Here is a 20884-nt window from a genome sequence, read left to right as displayed (position 1 = left end):
TTTCACTGGGGTTACATATGTTTTTGCAACTATTTTCGGTAAGATGACTTTCAGTTTTGCCATCTGAACGACAGAGCATAAGAACGACAAGAATGGGATTCAATGGACTCAGCCACCTCGTTATGTATGTACTCACTTTCATGATGGGGGCTGGACTATGACATTTCTGTATGTATTTGCTGCTATTTTCGGTAAAGATGTTGTTAAATTTTGCAACAAAATCCTTCAAAACGATGAGAGCTTGCGAGTAAAACACCTTCCACGGAAGCACCGGCCTCTTTCAAACGCCAGAGCATTTGAACGACAAGGATGGGATTCGATGGACTCGGCCACCTCGTCATGTATGTACTTACTTTCATGATGGGGGCTGGACTATGGCATATATGTTTGTATTTGCAGCTATTTTCGATAAAGATGACAAAATTTTGCAACAACATCCTTCAAAATGCTAAAAGAGTGAGAGTAGAAGAACTTCTACAGAAACACCATGATCTCTCGAATGCCTGAACATATGAGCGACAAGGATGGGATTCAAACCCATGCGTGCAGAGCACAATGGATTAGCAGTCCATCACCTTAACCACTCAGCCACCTCGTCAGGTATTCTCCTTCTACTCTAGTGGAGGCCGGACTGTGGTACATATTTGTATATGTATGTTTCTGCAACTATTTTCAGTAAGATGACTTTCAGTTTTGCTGTATGAACGAAATATCAAATGAATGACAAAAATGGGATTCGATGGACTCGGCCACCTCGTCATGTATGTACTCACTTTCCTGTTGGGGGCTGGACTATGGCATTTCTGTATGTATTTGCTGCTATTTTCGATAAAGATGACATAAAATTTTGCAACAACATCCTTCAAAACGATAAGAGCGTGTGAGTAAAACACCTTCAACGGAAGCACCGGCCTCTTTCAAACACCAGAGCATTTGAACGACAAGGATGGGATTCGATGGACTCTTCCACCTCGTCATGTATGTACTCACTTTCATGATGGGGGCTAGACTATGGCATTTCTTTATGTATTTGCTGCTATTTTCGGTAAAGATGACGTTAAATTTTTCTACAACATCCTTCAAAATGATAAGAGCGTGCGAGTAAAACACCTTCCACGGAAGCACCGGCCTCTTTCAAATGCCAGAGCATTTGAACGACAAGGATGGGATTCGATGGACTCTTCCACCTCGTCATGTATGTACTCACTCTCATGATGGGGGCTGGACTATGGCATATATGTTTGTATTTGCAGCTATTTTCGATAAAGATGACATAAAATTTTGCAACAACATCCTTCAAAATGCTAAAAGAGTGAGAGCAAATGAACTTCTACAGAAACAACATGGTCTCTCGAATGCCTGAACATATGAGCGACGAGGATGGGATTCGAACCCACGCGTGCTGAGCACAATGGATTAGCAGTCCATCGCCATAACCACTCGGCCACCTCGTCATGTATTTTCCTTCTTCTCTGGTGGAGGCTGGACTGTGGCACATAATTGTATATGTATGTCTCTGCAACTATTTTCAGTAACATGACTTTCAGTTTTGCCGTATGAACGACAGATCAAATGAACAACAAAAATGGGATTCGATGGACTCTTCCACCTGGGGCCTGTTTTAGTAAGGAGGTTCAAACAACTCAGAGTTTAAACTTGAACTCTGAGTTGATTTACAGAGAGATTAAAAACTCAGAGTTTTCGGTTTCAGAACAGCTGATCTGAGTTGAGTCAATCAACTTCGAGTAGACCAACTCAGAGTTAAGCGCGCACACCGCGACTTTAAAAAGGCATTATCAATGGAGCGCAGGCATTACGAGTGACTATGGCAATATCTTATAAAAGAGATCACCATTTCTTTCTCCAGCTGAACTTGATGTTCTCATGCAAAGTTATAGCAAATATGAGCGTATATATTTGAAAAGAAGCAACCATCAGTGAAGAAGAGACAGTTAGCGTGGGAAAACAGCTGCTCAAGTTAATGCCTAATTTCACTTAAAGTATTTAAATATTTAAGTATAATAAAATAAGTAATGTAATTTGTGACATTTATATTTTTTTCTAAACTTTTTTATACATTTATTAGTTTTAAATGATTTAACAGTGCACTTGTGTGTCTGCCTTTTTTATTGATCAAGTGATAGAGGTTAATATAACATTTAGAAGGTAAGCAGTACTAAAAATAATTTTTAGAAAGAATAATAATCCCATTAATCTAGTTACATGCATGTCGAAGGTGAATTTAATTTAATTATTTATTAAAAAAGGATAAGCCATTCTCGTACAGTTCTTCTGTGTGTGACTAAAATGTAGGCAATAGCTATGTTTCCATCCAAATATATTACATACATTTATGTGCAAAACTGGAATTTTGCATAAAAGATGCGAATAAAATTCCATACAACGAGTCAAAGAGAAAAAAATCGTCACTTTCTGATTAAACTGGCACCAAATATCAACAGTAAAAACAGAATTTACTGTGGTAGAAGAAGCTGCGTCAATTAATTCTTTATTTAGCCTAATTAATGTACTTGCGCCTCGATGTCAGAAGACAATGCTGAAACACAATGAACACGTGGGGGCGTCTGAAGCCATGAGACGCGGAGACTCTTGACACGCACCAGACGCTCGGAGGTAATTAATAATATACACTAATACCGAAACAGTTAAGGCATTTTAGAATGACTAAAACAATATTTAAGACATGTTACAGTGTGCTCAGCCTGCTGGTTTGTTCATTTACACACATTTTAAATATCATATGATCATGATCTTTTTTTTAATGTACATACTGTAATTTGTTCAGTAAAAGTGTTTCCATCGTAGTTTATGCGCACATTTTCTAACGAATAAAAGTTTATCCTATTTATGCACGTTATGCACGTTTTTTATGCATATTTTTAAAAGTTATGTGCATCATGACGTTTTTATCAATCGTTTTTATGCACGTATCCAAAATGAGCATTAAAATAGGTGGGTGGAAACGTAAGGCTAAGGCGAGAAATACCGCTTCGTCTTTAAAAAAGGGGAGGAGACCGACAGAAACTCTGAGTTTAGAGAATAAAACCTGCTTCTGACCAGGTTAGATTCACAGAGTAAGTTACCACAGTAACTGACTCTGATTTAAAGTTACTTTTCTTTCAGAAACAGGCTTGACTTACCCTGCTTTCTCGAGTTTAACAAACCTGCCATTTTGAAACGGAAAACCCAGAGTTTCTCTCATTTCAGGGTTAAAATACTTTTTTTTGAGTTTTCAGTTAACCTCCTTTCTGAAACAGGCCCCTGGTGAGTGACGAGCATTACTCTAAGACAGAAAAAACAAACATAGTCAATTTAAAGGTAGATAAAAATTATTTGCTTTTTAAAGGCTGAGAAATCATTCAATATAAATCATTCAATGTAATAAAACACTTTGTTTTATTAGTTTACAACATCCCCAAAAATTTTTACAACATAGCCTCTTTTTTCCATTGTAAGTGTCTGTTTAATTGTCTTATTTGGACTTAAATTACTGGAGTGATTCTTGAAAGTTTCCCTTTCTGTGTCATGTAGAAACTTTTCGATTTTCCTGTATGGTTTTAATCACAACATTATATGAGACACAGCTTCAAAACTTTAGATTATTTTACCATGTAGTCTAGATCAGTGTTCTTTACCAGGGTCAGAAATTGACTTTTCCATTTTTCCATTTGAAATCCAATTTCAATAACCAAATAAGTAATTCCATCTATATCATATAATGTAAAATGCTAGAATTTAAACAGTATGTTGCTAAATGTAACAGTTTAACGTGTTCTGATTGTTTGAAATTCAAGATTAAATTCATATATATATATATATATATATATATATATATATATATATATATATATATATATATATAAATAACTGGTTGTAAATTGTGTACAATGTTCCAAGAAAACAGACAAAATAAAAAATAATCTGTCATTTAGTTTTGTTTTATCTTCTGGAATGTTGCTTGCACATAAAAGGGAATATATAGGTGGAATAAAAAGTGTGTCGCCATCCTCTAAATTGTTTTTGTATGTTGCCTTCATCTTTAGTCTTCGCAGTAGCCAAATTTAAACCTTGGAGTGGGAACCCTAAAATAAAGCAAGAAACCAAAAGGAGAAAGATTAGCATTGCAGCTGTAACAAATAAGGCTGACCAGACACATAATTATTTTGCTTTTTATTCAACAAATGAGAGAACTTTTGTTCAAGAAAGACTCAATGGTCAGTTGTAATTCGATTCTAAGGAATTTATGACCCAAAGGAATGTACCCACAGCACAGCACAACTGAATTGAACAGGACTTCTTTAAGCTCCTTGCTAAAGACTGATGTTTTAATGTAGACTTTACTCTCTCTTTATGTGTAATCATGTGTTTTGCAATGTTTCCCTTGCTCCTGTACCAATATTGATGGGTTTAATACTTCTGTATGTAATGTTTAACCCTACCAAAGCTAAACGAACTCATAAACGGTTCAAGTTTAGACTTGTCGTAAAGCTTGCTTGCTGTACTAATTAATCGTTGACATTTTATGTTAATACGAGTGCAACATATTAACATTTTAAGAGACTTTAACAGTTCTGCCTCAATTTGCATAAAAATTTGCCTATGCAAATTCCTCTGCCTCAGACAAAGGGCCATAAACCCATGATTCAAGGAAGTTAGTTTGTAATTGGTCAACTTTCCATAGAGGGTGGATCCGAACCCGCCCTATATAAGCTTGGGACCAAAGCTACGCCTCTCTCTCTTAACCCCCCCCCCCGGCTCTTCAACCAACCTTCTCTCTGCCCTGAAGCTCTCTTGAACCCGGCTCTCTGCTCTGAAACATCTGCTTTGAAACCTCTTCAAACTCTCTACAACTTCTTCAGAAATAACTCTTCTCTCAACTCTCTTCTCTGAAACCTCTTCATCTGCAACAACCTAAGAACAAGACCTAAGCAAAGAAACCTCCAAGAAACCAGGCGGAGACCAAGACGGAAAGGGTTAATTGCACAGCTCGGACCTTCACATCTAAGTCACTTTCTTTTCGTTATTTCCTATCAAGAGTCTAGTTAAGTTAGTGCGTCGCAAAACAGTGGCCAACACAACTGGCCCCTGTTGCCGCTTCAAATTCAAACAACAACTCACCCCACTACAACCCTTATGAGAACAAAGGGACAACCAGCAGAACCACGTGCTCAACCAAGGGAGCTCCTTACATCACATGGACGCACACAAGTATATTTCCATCTTAACTGATGTAGACTAAATGCAACTCTAAAAGACCCTAGAAGGGTTATATTGAATTTGATTATGTTTGGTTCGCCTGGTTTGCTCTTACAAACTCAGAGGTTTTCCTATCATTACATCCTCTCAACCTCTTACTTTACGTTCTTTACTCTTCTCTACACTTGTATGAATGTGTGTTTGTGTTAGGTGTTAATTTCTGTTAGATTAGTCAATAAAGTTTAATTTTGTATAAAGAAATATATATATATTTATGTATATGTTTATATATATGTATATATTTATGAATCTAATGTCTTAAACTTCAATCTTGTTACCCTGCTCAAACTTAATGGGTTTTTATTTTGATAGCATCGCTGGACGATTCATTCGTTCAGATCTGAGTCGATTCATTTAAAGCCCTGTTCAAATTAATCTTCCTCCCATTAAGCTAGCCCGCTAGATATATAATGGTCCAGAAGGTATGCGAGCACTGTAATCTAAATCATAACTCGCAACATTATAACGGTGGAAAAGGCGCGGGAAGAATAACCTTGAGCTAATTTATTACAGTAATAATGGTGTAGATATGCAAGCACTTTAATCTACATTTTAATTTGTTACAGATTATTCATGTAGATATGCGTGCAAGTTAATCTACATTATTATTATAATTTGCTACATGTTTATTGGTGGAGAATAAACGAAGCATAAAATATTACAGTAATGTAAAAAAAATACAATTAAATAAAAACAACAACTAGGATTACATTTTCAAAAGGGAAACATTTATTGAACAACAACAACAAAACAAAAACACACACACAAAAAAAAAACAGCTTGAAAGTTGAAACAAAGTCAGGGAAGCGGTGTTTCTCCCCAACCGTTGCATGGCACCAGAGCCGGGCGGACTCTTGCCCTTCGCCAAGGTCCTCTTACTGCGTTGCACAGCGCAAAAATGTCAGGCTGGCGGCCTCCACCCTGGTGCAGACCACGTCGAATTCTTCCATATTCGAGACATCTCGACAAAAAGCAAGAGCGCCATTAGTCAAATGAGGCAGGGACAACGCAGGTCGTGCTGCAGTTAGACTAATCCATGAGATGGTGGAGACTAAACTTACTCAAGCAGTGTCGGACATTCCGCAGACGGACAGCTCTTCTGCTCCTCTTGGCTTCACTGAACAAATCTTTCGTGTCTAACACCGATCACCACTACTTTGTGGTACTCGTTTGTGGCGCACTGGATCACCGCCGTGAAGAAAAGACTTTTTGGCTGTCCCATTGACTACCGACTCCCCGACACGTCGTGTATAAAACCTTCCACAACTTCTTCATCCTTTGAGGCACGACTGGCCATCGCTGTACACTTGTAAGTTGGGCAAATACTTCACAAATGACTATACAGACTCGAAAAATTTGAAGTTATAGGCACCCCCTCCAACCCGTATGCAATTTTTATTTTAGAATTAAAAAGATTCTGTTAATTCCATGTGTTAAAGGGAGGCGAGGCCTCCACTAACTAACATAAAAGTAAAGTAAAAAGTCAGTGTGTGCTGGCTGTTTTCTTTTAACCTGTGTGCATAAGAACAATCATACCAGCACAAAGTGCTTTCAACTTGAACTCAGACTGCAGCCATTGATCAACAAGATTACCCCAACACAGTTGGATTTGAAAATGGACTCGTCAAGCAGGATGCTATGGTGCTTAAAGTTGCTGCAGTTATGATTACCAATAACATTGCGTAATCAAATATTTATTTATTGTAATAAAAACAAAACATTTACAATACAAATAATATAGTATACAGTCTCTACAATTTTATTTTATTTTCAACAATAAGGTAATCATTAATTAAATTTAAGTACCTAGCTTATATAGGAGAAATAAGATGGAAACAAGACAGCACATGAAAAGAAAATAAACATCAATAAATAGGTCTATTAAACACAATAAGCACAAATTTTAGGAGTTAAAACAACACCTTTTAACGTAACTACATGTTGAATGGTATACGGTTCTTGTTTAAATATGCTAAAAGTTTACTTTTTTTTATACATTTTTAGATATACAGCTTACCAATAAATAACATGAGGTTGATAAAAAACTTGCATTATATGTAAATATATATAGGGCTTCCCACAGGTTTTAAATATACTTGCGGTGCTAGCCAGATTGAAACACACCTTTTACCCACAGCACATAAATAGCACATAAATAGTTAAATGTTTTGCAGTATTTTAGACTTTATTCATTAATTGTCTTTTGGCTTAGACCGTTTATTATTCTGGGGTCACCACTGTGCATTGAACCATCAACCTATCCACCATATGTTTTATGCAGCGGATGCCATTCATGCTGCAACAAAACAATGGGAAACGTCCATGCACACTCCTTCACACACATACACTACGATCAGTTTTAGCATACCCAATTCAACTGTTCACGTGTCCTTGGACTTGTGGGGGAAACCGGATCACCCGGAGGAAACCTAGGCGAACACGGCGAGAATAAACATGCAAACACAGAAATGCCAAGTGACCCAGGCGAGGCCTATTGAAAATGAGAAGGGTGATCTGTATTGCTGGTGTATATAGGCCTGCAGTCCGCCAAGCCTGAGCGAATATTAAAACGTCAAATAACAGATACATTCCTCAAAATAACAAATAAATTAGGCCTTCGAACATAGGAAATATATTTTTTACTTTTTTGTGTGTGTCTGTGTGCGTTTTATATTTGCTATATGCTGTTGTAGCGCTTTGGCATGCCTGTGTCTTTATTAGGGAAAAACACAAGACATTTGCACAATATTCAAGTTAGTGCACCCTCCCCTCTTAAACACACGACAATGCGAGAATAACAATGATACTCGTTATAAAATATACTTATCTAAAGCTATACAATGCATGGCTACTTGTGTCCAATATCTGCAACTCGGTGAGCCTATCAAAGAGGTTTGATCAACATTCCGTTGGCTTTCATTTGCATACGGGAGGCGGGGATTCCCTCTAAATATTCACCTCCCGCGCTGTTTACTCGCAAAGCACCTGTCTTGGTACACTTCATTCGTCCAGCTGGCAACAGTGTATAGCGATATGGCCAGTCCTGCCAAGGTTCCGAAGGTTAAGGCAAACATATTAGAGGGCTTTATACACAATGTGTCACCCAGACGGCAGTCTAGGCGAAACAGCCCCTATTTCTCAGCAATAATTCAGAGCGCCAGACAAGAATATCACAGAATGGTGGTGTTCGCCATAGAGAAGCAAGCCGTGTTCAACCAAGCTGTGAGAATCGGCAACGGTGTCCGTCTGATGTAGCCTGAGTAAGCCCGACCTCACCCTTCTCGCAGATCAGTTTTGACAGCAGCACGATTTGTGCTGTGGCAGCGAGGCTGCCTCGGTTTGACTAACGGCGCTCTTGCTTTCTGTCTAGGTTTCTCGGATCAGTAAGCTTCAACATCGTCTGCTCCGCGAGCACCAGTGTGGAGGCTGCCAGCCTGCCGTTTCTGCGCTGCGCACCCCCAAACTGCAAGAAGATGACCGTGGTCGAGGTCAAGGCGCTTGGTCCTGGGCAAAAGGTGAGTGTTGTTGCAGTTGGTTTGAGGCACCTGCAAAGCGGACAGCGGACTTACCCTGTTTTTGTGTCTTACAGGTGGGAGAAGTGCGCGCTTGAGTTCAGCGAGACGGATGTATGAGCAGGGTGGTCAGCGTCAACGGCGCTGAATGAGTTGAGGGTCAGCTATGTCACTGGTAAAATTAAGCTGATGCTTTGGGACACCTACGTCAACGTGGCTGAGTGCTCCAGATCCTACTCCTTAAGGAACGCCGTGACGCCGGAGAGAGAAGGGTGCATCTGTCTCACCACAGGTTCCTCCAACATCGTGTAGGAAATCACTGAGGTGGAGGAGAGCAGAGGGCAGGCGGCCAGAGGCCAAACTAAGGGTGCTTTAAAGCAGCAGCTTTAAGGGCATCGAAGTTACGATCCAGTGCTGCTGTTCCGGCTGCCATTTCAGACAGCCGGAGTTCCGCGAGAAGTCCAACTTCCACCGATGCGAGAGCTGCCACTTTATGCAGGTGTTGCTGTCTTTCCTCACGGTGTTCGGTGGCAAAGGAATGGTGGTGACTAAGGAGGATGGTGCCGAGAAAGTCCTCTTGACTAATTCAGTGCTCACTCGCTATCTCCGTGACGCCGGCCTTTTGTCGTTATTCAACGAGGCAGAGGCCATCGAGAACCACCTCCTTACAGCACCGGGGTTTGATCTGACCATGAGCTTGGACGGCTTCTTAGTTTCCATTCAGCCGGTGGGAGCGGTGGATTCAGGCGCGAAGGGTCAGCCTCTTGCTGCAGCTGAGCTAGCTGGTGATGCAAATCACGGCGAAGGGACATCCGTTTAGCTCGGGTGGCCTGAAGACGATTCGGAAGAAAGGACACTTTCCTGATTTCATTTCATTGGTTAAATTGTTCTGCATGTTTTGATGTACTTGTTTTTAATAAATGTTTCCCTTTTGAAAATGTAATCCTAGTCGTTATGTCTTTATTTATTTGTAATGTTTTTTTGTTTTTTTTTTTACATTACAATATTGGGCGGCGGGGAAAAACTGTTTGAACTGCAAAAAGGTAAAACAAAAAATAAACAAATCTTAACTTTAAAACTTGATTTTATTGTTATTATTGTTTTTAATCACAACTTGTTTTATTGAAAATGTCTTGGAATATTTAAAGTAAACTTTGCTTCTGGTAATAATAATGTTAAACAAAGACAATTTAGTGTCTTTTTTAATTGTATTCAAACTTTAAGAAATTAATTCATTATCTTTTTGGCTTAGTCCTTTTATTTATATGGAGCCGCCACAGCAGAATGAACCGCCTAAATAACAAATACTTCCCTCAAAATAAATCATTTAGGCCTTCGAACAAATGAAATATATTTTTATGCTTTTGTGTGTTATTTTTGCTGTATGCTGTTCTAGCGGTTTGACGTGTCTGTGTGTTTATTAGGGGGAAAAAATTAATTTGCACAAAGCTCGAGTTAGTGGACGTGTTTGTCTTGCTTTAACACATGGAAATACGAGAATCATAATGATATTCGTGATACAATGTCTTCCCATCAACATATATAATGCAGGGCTACACATAGCCACAGATTTTCTTTTGAATGTTTTTTTTTTTTTTAATCATCATTATTATTATTATTATTATTATAACAATACTGGGCAGGGAAAATTTGTTTTAATTTTAAAAAAAAAGTAAAACAAACTTTGCAAACCAAAACAGAAAAAAAGTAAATCTTTACTTTTAAACTTATTTCACTGTTTTATTCACAACTTGTAAAAATTAAAACGTCTTGCAGTATTTTAGACCTTGCTTATTCATTCATTTTCTTATGGCTTAGACTGTTTATTAATCTGGGGTCACCACTGTGGAATGAACTTTCAACTTATGTTCTATGCAGCGAATGCCATTCGTGCTGCAACCCAACACTGGGAAACTTCCATGCACACTCCTTCACACACATACACTACAGTCAGTTTTAGCATATCCAATTCACCTGTTCTCGTGTCCTTGGACTTGTGGGGAAAACCGGATCACCCGGAGGAAACCTAGGCGAACACGGCGAGAACAAACATGCAAACAAAGAAATGCCAAGTGACCCAGCCGAGGCCTATTGAAAATAAGAAGGGTGGTCTGTATTGCTGGTGTATATAGGCCTGCAGCCTGGGCGAATATTAAAACGTCAAATAACACATACATTTCTCAAAATAACAAATAAATTATGCCTTCGGACAGAGGAAATATACTTTTTACTTTTTTGTGTGTCTGTGTGTGTTTTACGTTTGATGTATGCTATTGTAGCGCTTTGGCATGTCTGTGTCTTTATTAGGGAAAACTCAAGACATTTGCACAATATTCAAGTTAGTGCAGGCGTCCGCCCCTCTGTAACACACGACAATGCGAGAATAACAATGATACTCGTTATAAAATATACTTACCTAAAGCCATACAATGCATGGCTACTTGTGGCCAATATCTGCAGCTCGGTGAGAGCCAATCAAAGAGGTTTGATCAACATTCCGTTGGCTTTCATTTGCATACGGGGAGGCGGGGATCGCCTATAAATATTCGCCTCCAGCGCTGTTTACTCACAGAGCACCTGTCTTGGTACACATCTTTCGTCCAGCTGGCAACGGCGTATAGCGATATGGCCAGTCCAACCAAGGCTCCGAAGGTTGACAAAAACATAGTGGAGGGCTTTATACAGAACGTGTCGCCCAGACGGCAGTCTAGGTGAAACAGCCCCTATTTCTCGGCAATGATTCAGAGCGCCAAAGAAGAATATCACAGAGTCCGGCGTCCGACGTAGCCTGAGTAAGCCCGACCTCACCCTTCTCGCAGATCAGTTTTAACAGTAGCACGACTTGTGCTGTGGCAGCACGCCCAGCTAGAAATTTTACATTCCCAGAACATTCTTAGAATGTCCCCGTCGGTGTTAAGGACATTCTGAGAATGTCACAATGTTGAGCTCTTTAAAGTTTCGGAGGACGTTATTTGGGGGACCTTTACAGAACATTCAGAACGTTCTCAGAATGTTTAGGGGACCAAACCTTATTGGAAAATTTGACATTCTCACAACGTTCATAATGTGCTTGTTGGTGTTAAGGCTGTTGTCTAGTAACGTTCCCTGAAGATCCAGATGTGGAATTCTTTAAAGGTGTGAGGGACGTTATTTTGCGGACCTTCACAGAATGTTATTTTCTTGTACTGAATGTTAGAGACAGAAAGAGCTCAATCAATAAAATGTTACTAAAATTGGCTTTATTGGCAGAAAACATAAAGCATTTGTCAAACTATTTAATTTTTAATATGCTGTATCCGTGTGTGTTTGTGTGCGTGTCTTAGTCACATTCTCTATAGTCCAGGGGCCTGTTTCAGAAAGGAGGTTAACTGAAAACTCAGAGTATTTTAACCCTGAAATGAGAGAAACTCTGGGTTTTCCGTTTCAAAATGGCAGGTTTGTTAAACTCGAGAAAGCAGGGTAAGTCAAGCCTGTTTCTGAAAGAAAGGTAACTTTAACTCAGAGTCAGTTACTGTGGTAACTTACTCTGTGACTCTAACCTGGTCAGAAGCAGGTTTTATTCTCTAAACTCAGAGTTTCTGTCGGTCTCCTCCCCTTTTTTAAAGATGAAGCGGTATTTCTCGCCTTAGTCTTATGTTTCCACCCACCTATTTTAATGCTCATTTTGGATACGTGCATAAAAACGATTGATAGAAACGTCATGATGCACATAACTTTTTAAAAATATGCATAAAAAACGCGCATAACTGAGTAGGTTAAACTTTTATTCGATAGAAAATGTGAACATAAACTATGATGGAAAACCTTTTACTGAACAAATTACAGTATGTACATTAAAAAAAAAGATCATGATCATATGATAATGAAAATGTGTGTAAATGGACAAACCAGCAGGCTGAGCACACTGTAACATGTCTTAAATATTGTTTTAGTCATTCTAAAATGCCGTAACTGTTTCAGTATTAGTGTATATTATTAATTACCTCCGAACGTCTGGTGCGTGTCAAGAGTCTCCGCGTCTCATGGCTTCAGACGCCCCCACGTGTTCATTGTGTTTCAGCATTGTCTTCTGACATCGAGGCGCAAGTACATTAATTAGGCTAAATAAAGAATTAATTGACGCAGCTTCTTCTACCACAGTAAATTCTGTTTTTACTGTTGATATTTGGTGCCAGTTTAATCAGGAAGTGACGATTTTTTTCTCTTTGACTCGTTGGATGGAATTTTATTCGCATCTTTTATGCAATATTCCAGTTTTGCATATAAATTTATGTAATATATTTGGATGGAAACATAGCTATTGCCTACATTTTAGTCACACACAGAAGAACTGTACTAGATGGCTTATCTTTTTTTAATAAATAATTAAATTAAATTCACCTTTGACATGCACTGTAACTAGATTAATGGGATTATTATTCTTTCTAAAAATTATTTTTAGTACTGCTTACCTTTTAAATGTTATATTAACCTCTATCACTTGATCAATAAAAAAGGCAGACACACAAGTGCACTGTTAAATAATTTAAAACTAATAAATGTATAAAAAAGTTTAGAAAAAAAATATAAACGTCACAAATTACATTACTTATTTTATTATACTTAAATATTTAAATACCTAAAAAATGAAATTAGGCATTAACTTGAGCAGCTGTTTCCCACGCTAACTGTCTCTTCTTCACTGATGGTTGCTTCTTTTCAAATATACACACTCATATTTGCTATAACTTTGCATGAGAATATCAAGTTCAGCTGGAAAAAGAAATGCTGATCTCTTTTATAAGATATTGTCATAGTCACTCGTAATGTCTGCGCTCCATTGATAATGCCTTTTTAAAGTCACGGTGTGCGCGCTTAACTCTGAGTTGGTCTACTCGAAGTTGATTGACCCAACTCAGATCAGCTGTTCTGAAACCGAAAACTCTGAGTTTTTAATCTCTCGGTAAATCAACTCAGAGTTCAAGTTTAAACTCTGAGTTGTTTGAACCTCCTTACTGAAACAGGCCCCAGTTGTCTTTCTGCTGCCTGAAACAAAGCATAAATAACAATATTTACAAATAAGTTCACTTACTTTGTATTTAATTTATTTTTTTTTTACTTTCAGGTGTACAAAGTGGTGCTTGAGTCTTATAAAATAATTCAAAATAAACATATTTTGAATTAAAAAAAATGTATAAATCTCCATATCTACATCCCACTTATCTATTTTTAAAGAACTGCCACTCAAATATCTTTTAATAAGAAAAAGGTGTTACACACTCCACTGAAAACATCCATAAGCCTACATAGTTATTTTTGTTTGCGAAGTGCAAAAATTTGTTTCCAAACTACTTCTAAATTCAATTCTAATTTCCAGCAAGTGAATAAATAAGCAATAATATAGAAGTGTGGTCAGAAAACTGAGTTGTTTTTTCATAAGGGGTTTTAATTAGTTTTTGACAGTACAGTGGATATTTTAGGATATATACTACACTACCTCCTATTAAACGTTGACAAAAAATATTGTCATTAAAAGCTAAAACTTTTATAAACAAAAGCTCAGTACTTTTTCCAGACTCTACACAGTAAAACCATCAGAGTTAAATTTACTCAGTTCAGCAGTTAAAGTTAATGAGACAATGATGGGGTTAATGAGGTATTGAGCACTGATGATGAACACCTGCTGTTAATAAGCACAAACAGAGAAGAGAAACACAAAACTACATCTACCTTCAGTCACAGCCGTATATAAAATAAACTAAATAAAACACATCAAATCTTTCAAAATCTCAGCAGAGCATCAAGCAACTCCACAAACAGCAGCTTTACTTATTAACAACCTGTTTGGTCTTATTTCTGCTACACTCTACAAAATTACATATAGATAATATTAATAATTAACTAAGTAATTTTTTACCTCAGCAATAAAAAAAATAAAATAACAACACTTTTCGTATTTAAGCTGTCACCATAGATCTCAGCTGTCACTGAGAACAGTAGCTGATTTACTTGGACTCTGACTCGATTGCTAATATTAGTTTCGCTTTGCTTGCCAAATAGTGTATTGTGGCAAACATTGTATAAAGAGAGAAAAAAAAATATCAGGGGGAAAAAGTTTTTTTTTTTTTTTTTTTTTTTTTTGTAAAATGTAAAGAACTAAAACTGTTCATTCTCAATAAATCTCATATGGACTTTTGTAAACATCTGACAGAAATAAAGTCAATCAGGTAAGCAATGAGCAAACAGCAGGTGTTCATCATGAGTGCTCAATCATCACTTAATTAACCCCATCATTGTCTCATTAACTTTAACTGCTGCTGAGTAAATTTTGCTCAATTTAGAGAGGGACCAAATATTCTCTGAACTGAGTAAATTTTACTCTGAGGATTTTGCTGTGTAACCATAACTATAAAATAAATATTCAACACAAATGTCAATTACCAGTAAGAAAAGAAACAGTTGGAACAGTCAGGAACAGTTGTATATAATATCCGAGTGCTTTTAAGGAATAAACTTACCTGAAATTGGCAAAAGCAGCTGCATAAGCAGCTTTGTTGACAGGCAGAATGAGTGCCGTTGTTTAGGGATTTAGGGAATCGACTTCAAAACAGTAAATTCCTCAATGGACCTTGTGCTGGATTTGACTCGAAGGCAGGAATCGACTCCCAGAAACGAATATGTTTTTTTTTTTTTTTTTTTTCAAACTCTCCAGAATGAAGCAGTTACACACTACACTACAGTTATAATGCTCATTCTTGAGCACGATGAACATAGAAGACACGTTTTACGCGTTTGCTTTTGAATTTTGAGACCACCAGCACTAGCTATTAGAATTAGTGCTGCGGGAGTGCTCTTGGTAACATTATGTGACCATAGAATGACCAAAACAGAATGACCTCCTCAAGTCATATTGGAAACGTTATTATATGACTAAAGGAGGACCATGTGAAAACATTCTGTTAATGTTAGAAAGTTTCTCTTTGTAACGTCATTATGTGACCATAGAATGACCAAAACAGAACGTCCTCCTAAAGTCATACTGGGAACGTTATTTTATGACTAAAAGCGAATGTTTTAAGAACGTCCCTAATGTTCTGTAAAGGTTCGGGACTTTCATTACCTTTAGGGAACTTTCAGGGAACGTTGCGAGAACGTCGCCTCCTACCTGGGTGCTCTCTGTATCTACCTTTGAGAGATGCATTCATTCTCTGAATGAACTCTGCTGATCTGAGTTTTCTTTTTTTGTAAAGAATTGAATGTTTCCCTACATAAAACCATATTTCCACATGGCAGTTTGTGTCTCTTGTCTTGGCAGAATCTAATGTGTGGCTTGAGTTCTCCTTGTTTAATGCAAGTTTCCGCAAATCTCACAGAAGTGTCCCACTCCACAAAGGGGAGATTCCCATAAGGGTAGATTCCCAGTGGTCCATAAAGATAATGGGGACTCCTGGACAGTCTTAAGCATTGCTGCTATCACCTTCCCCATTTTCCTCAGATTCGACTATGAGTTTTGGTTCCTCAAAGGTTTTTTTTGAACAGACTTTAATATGGAGATCGGCCCACAATTGTTTTGGCTGACCTTCTTTCTTCTTCATTCTCCCACATGTCGAAGTAGTCTTCATCTGTAAACTCTTCTATGAGTACCTCTTGGTGTTTATTCAAGGCATCAATAAATTCACCGCTGCTACTGACTGTTGCAGTCTCATGGCTGGCCAAGAGCACAAGTCCTTTATCATCAGTTTTCTTGCCAAATGCTAACACTTACAGCCTTGATAATGTGGGCAGAACAGAGATGCTAAACAGTGATTTGTTTTATCTCCACACGTCTTGATTTTCTTGCAAACAGCATAAGTCCACTCCGGGTATGCATAAATGTTGTGTCTATTGAAAGCAAGAACAACAGCTTGCATCAAGGCCCAGATGTAGTCTGTTTCCACTTTTTGAACTCTGACCCTTGTGTACTTTGACAGTTTCAGCTGAAACTGCATTAGCCAAAAAGCCATTGGAGGAATACGGTGCTCATTGCTCAGCATCTCACACACTGGAAGAGGTGGAGCATCTCTGCCTTCTCCAGGCAAAGTGAGTGCATAGTACAGCACTCTTTTGCTTTGCTCCAGGATCTTTGATACCACACCTCCTGTTGCATCAAGATATAATGACACAGCACACTTTTTTCCCTGGTAATGAACCAGGATGCTGATACCTAATTTTGTATAAAGGTGAGCACCAAACAGGTTTATTTGGAAGTGTTGGATGTAACCGGCAATATCATACAAGTTGGTGTCACACTCTTTAATGTTATGCTGAGTTGAATGCATCTCCAATTGTACATTTTCATTTACAGGCATGTCCCTTTTCACTTCAGCATTGACCTTCAGGATATTTTTTATTTATATTTTGTGTCAGGTTACAAGACATTAGCTCTTGAATGGGTGTTGATCTGAGTCTTTCGTAGTACACCTCACTTACACCCTGAGATATCACTCTTGCTAATTTTCCTCACCCTATGTTACTTGCAGGTCTAAACTGTTTTTCTTTTCTTTTTTTACATGGCATATTGATCCAATATGCCTGTTTTTCATGGTAATGCTGAAACAAAGTTGATGAGGCTTTTTTTTGCATTGTGAAACTGAACCGGCCACATTTCCCTTTGGCTGCCAACACAACATATGAACCCGGTAGGTAAAATTTAGGAAACAGCAAGGATTTTTATGCTGAAACTATTTGTATTGCACAGTATGTTGGTTCGTGGTTTTTGAAGAGTGGTTTAAATTTTCTTCCAGTCTTTGGGAGATATCACAATTCCCAATTTTACTAGAGTGAATGGGATCTTTCTGTACTTTCTTTTTTCATTGTTGGATGACTTGCTTGATCCATCAGAATTGAAGTGTTCTGACCCATTCCCCACAAGTCATTTTTTGTCTCAGTTTGACTTATTTATTCATTTATTTTTTGCTGAACAGTTCATATGCGAGTCGTTGGGATAATTAGGTAAAAATAATTGAATATTATAAGACAATGAAAGTGGTTTTTGACCTTACATGCATTTCAGACTGTTGTTGGAGACCCCCAAAACCAAAATTTTTTAATGCTTAACAGGGGCTCACATTTTCATTCTGCTAGTTAATCTCTTCTTCTATGCATCTGGACTACATCTAATTAAATCTGTAAATAAATGTAAATTAATTGAAATTCATGGGAGTGATTTAGACTCTTTATGCAAATTACCAATTGAAACTTCTGTAAAATACTTAGGAATTACTGTTGCTAAAGACAGTAATCTTAATATTCAGAATAATTTTGTAAATCAATTTCTAAAAGCAAACAAACAAACAAAAAAAAAAACATTCTTAATGGTTGGTGGGAAAGGGATGTCTTAATATTTGGATGAATTATATTAACCAAAAGGGAATTGTTATCTAGATGTGTTTATCGAGCCTCTCACTAGCTATCACCCCACATTTAATAAAATAGAACAGGTGTTTAATTTTTAATTTTGTCTGGAAAAACAAGTATCTCTGCATTAACAAAAATGACTTGGTTCACTGATGTAGGGAAGGGGGCCTTCATTTTATTGACATGGAATTAATGAACAGGGTTCTAAAAATGCAATGGCTAAGATAAATTCTTTGTAACAAAAACTTAAAGTTACTTCTGCAGTATTTTGCAAAATAGGTGGTTTTGACGTTTTGATCAGATGTGCTTTTGTACCGTCTAAACTTTGTGTCCCATTATGCTGGAAACTAACCTTTTCCTACAATTTCAGTCCTCATAAGACTTGTTTATGGAACAATCGTTTTATTTTACATCAAAATAAGTCTTTGTTTTAGGACAAATTGGTTAAAAATATATTTTTTTTTTCTTTACTGGATATGATGAATAGCCACGGTGACATTCTTAATTACAATAACTTCTGCGTCAAACATGGTTTTGCTTGTCACCCTAAATAGTTTTACACAATTATTAATGCTATTCCTAAAAACATCACAGTATTGATCAGAGACATTCTTTCATACTATTCTGTACTGTTTTCTCTTTCATCTCTGTTTTTGGCCACTTAATGTTTTGGAGACACAAAATGTAATAATTTTATAAGGAATATTCTTATTCAAAGGCTTCATCCTAATCAGCTCAGATCTGTGGAGATCAGTCGCTTCAGCAGGAGTTTTTCTCTGGGTTTGTACACTTCATCCTGTTTAAAATGAACAAAACAATAAAAATGTTCTGTTTAAAATAAATAAAACAATGAACAGAAACAAAATAAGTTATCTTTAACACTTGCTTCAACAGTTTCTTTTAATGAGAGTAATTAACAAAAATAAATCAGGTAAAACATTTCTTTAAAACAGTGGTTCTTAAAGTAAGGGTCGGGACCCCCTGAGGGGTTGCGGGACAATGAAGGGGGTTGCCTGGTGATTTCCAAAAATCTATTTATTTTAGCAAACCATAAGAATTACCATTGTTTTTCCATAACCTACTGAAAAAGGTTGTTTATAGTTACTATATACCATATTTAGTTACTATTGTAGCTTATAGTTACTAGTTCTATTGGATTGCGAGCCCTGAGGTAATTACATTATATTAAAGACACAGATGCAGCAGATTGATTTAAGAATACCAGGTCTATCTTTCTGGCACATTTACAGCACTCACATACATTTAAAAAATTAAACGAAGAATAGACCTGGGGGCTGTTCCAGAAAGCAGGTTATGCGAAATACACTGGTAAGTTTGAGAGTAAGTAGGTGGATAACCTTAACTTTGGTTCCAAAATCAAAGGTAACTTCTGGCAGTGTTGGGAAGGTTACTTTGGAAATTTAATAGATTACAGATTACAAATTACCCTATTTAAAATGTAATAAGTTACTGTAACTTTCGATTACTTTATAAAAGTAAAGTTACTAATTACATCTGATTACTTTTTGATTACTTTTAATTTTCTAATTAACATTTTCAACTAAATAATTTTCAAGCATTTATACAGAGCAGGAGTGAGCTTACAGTAGCTCTGTTTACTGTTAGAATCTCAAAAGCTTTCATCACTTAAATAAAATTTATTTAATTTATTTAAATTTAAAGTAGAGCCACCACAAAACCAGACCTTATCACAAAAACATGTTTACTGTTGTTACAAAATCACAATGTTAGTTAGTTGTGCAGGTGATTTAAGTGGCATTTGCAATAAAAAAATACATCTAATTTTTGAAATTTTCATTTTTAAATCGAAGCCACTTAAATCCAAATCAATCACATCTTAGTGATCAATAAAACTGCCAATGAAACATATGAGGCAGAACTGTTCATTTCAATTATTTACTGTAAATAATATGCTGTACCATACAGGAATAAATTATAGTACATAACAGCAAAAACAAAAAAATCCAATAAAACCAGGTGTTACACATTTTAAAGAATATTGATCCGCGATCTGTAAATGTAGCTTGTGTGGACACTACTGCGCTACTTCACTAATAAAACAGCTTCGCTACTGTGAAAAGCTATTTGATTTTTTAGCGACGCTACCGTCACGCTACTGAGAAATGTAGTTAAGCTAGCTACACTGGTAATGTGATAACATCACTTTGGCGAGAGGAGTCTGCTGGTGCCCTGCAATTCCTAAATTGATAACTTTATAAATCACAATATATCATTAGAAATGAAAGGGTCTGTTTTTATTTCTGTACACTCACGATAACGACAAAAACATTTGCTTTTATAAAACAAAGAAACGCTAGCTTACATACCTGCAGATGCTTCCTCATGCTTTTCAATGGCAAGGAGGATTAGACATGGTGCGCCCATGGCCATTAATTTGATTTAACAGTAGGAGGGACAATAAATATAACATTTCTTATGAGCAATTTTTAAAAGATTTTTTGAAGGCGACACAAATAATACAGCAATTGTACTTGTATGTCCCCACAGTTAAAAATGGTTTTATTGTTCATATTACAGCATGGAGACTACATCATTATGGTTATTTTCAAAGTTTTTCTCAGGTTCAATGACAGCAAATTTTTCTTGAAAACTATTTATTGCATTGTTTGTTGTGTTATTTACAGTCAACAGACTGACTCCTGAAGCCGAATAAATGCAGGAAAAGACATTTTCCATAC

General features: G+C 37.0%; 2 protein-coding genes, 1 non-coding gene and 1 pseudogene across 4 annotated transcripts in view; 2 read left to right on the top strand and 2 right to left on the bottom strand.

Moving 5' to 3' along the window:
- Window positions 1–20884, bottom strand: part of LOC148682191 (uncharacterized) — a 137174-nt gene that overhangs the window by 29476 nt on the left and 86814 nt on the right. The gene's annotated exons all lie outside the window — the stretch shown is intronic.
- The window catches only part of LOC108183502 (uncharacterized), a 226544-nt gene that overhangs the window by 145839 nt on the left and 59821 nt on the right, over window positions 1–20884 (top strand). The window lies entirely within an intron of this gene.
- trnas-gcu (transfer RNA serine (anticodon GCU)) lies at window positions 1373–1454 on the bottom strand. The gene has a single exon. It is a non-coding gene; the product is annotated as a tRNA-Ser (tRNA).
- LOC147844944 (uncharacterized) lies at window positions 8311–18561 on the top strand (annotated as a pseudogene). Its single transcript, XR_015942608.1, has 3 exons — window positions 8311–8528; window positions 8648–8792; window positions 8867–18561. The product of XR_015942608.1 is annotated as an uncharacterized LOC147844944, transcript variant X1 (transcript).

The sequence above is a fragment of the Danio rerio genome, chromosome 4, assembly GCF_052040795.2.
Source record: "Danio rerio strain M-AB ecotype USA chromosome 4, GRCz13ab, whole genome shotgun sequence".
Classification (NCBI taxonomy): domain Eukaryota; kingdom Metazoa; phylum Chordata; class Actinopteri; order Cypriniformes; family Danionidae; genus Danio; species Danio rerio.
This window is presented reverse-complemented; position numbering and strand designations above follow the sequence as displayed.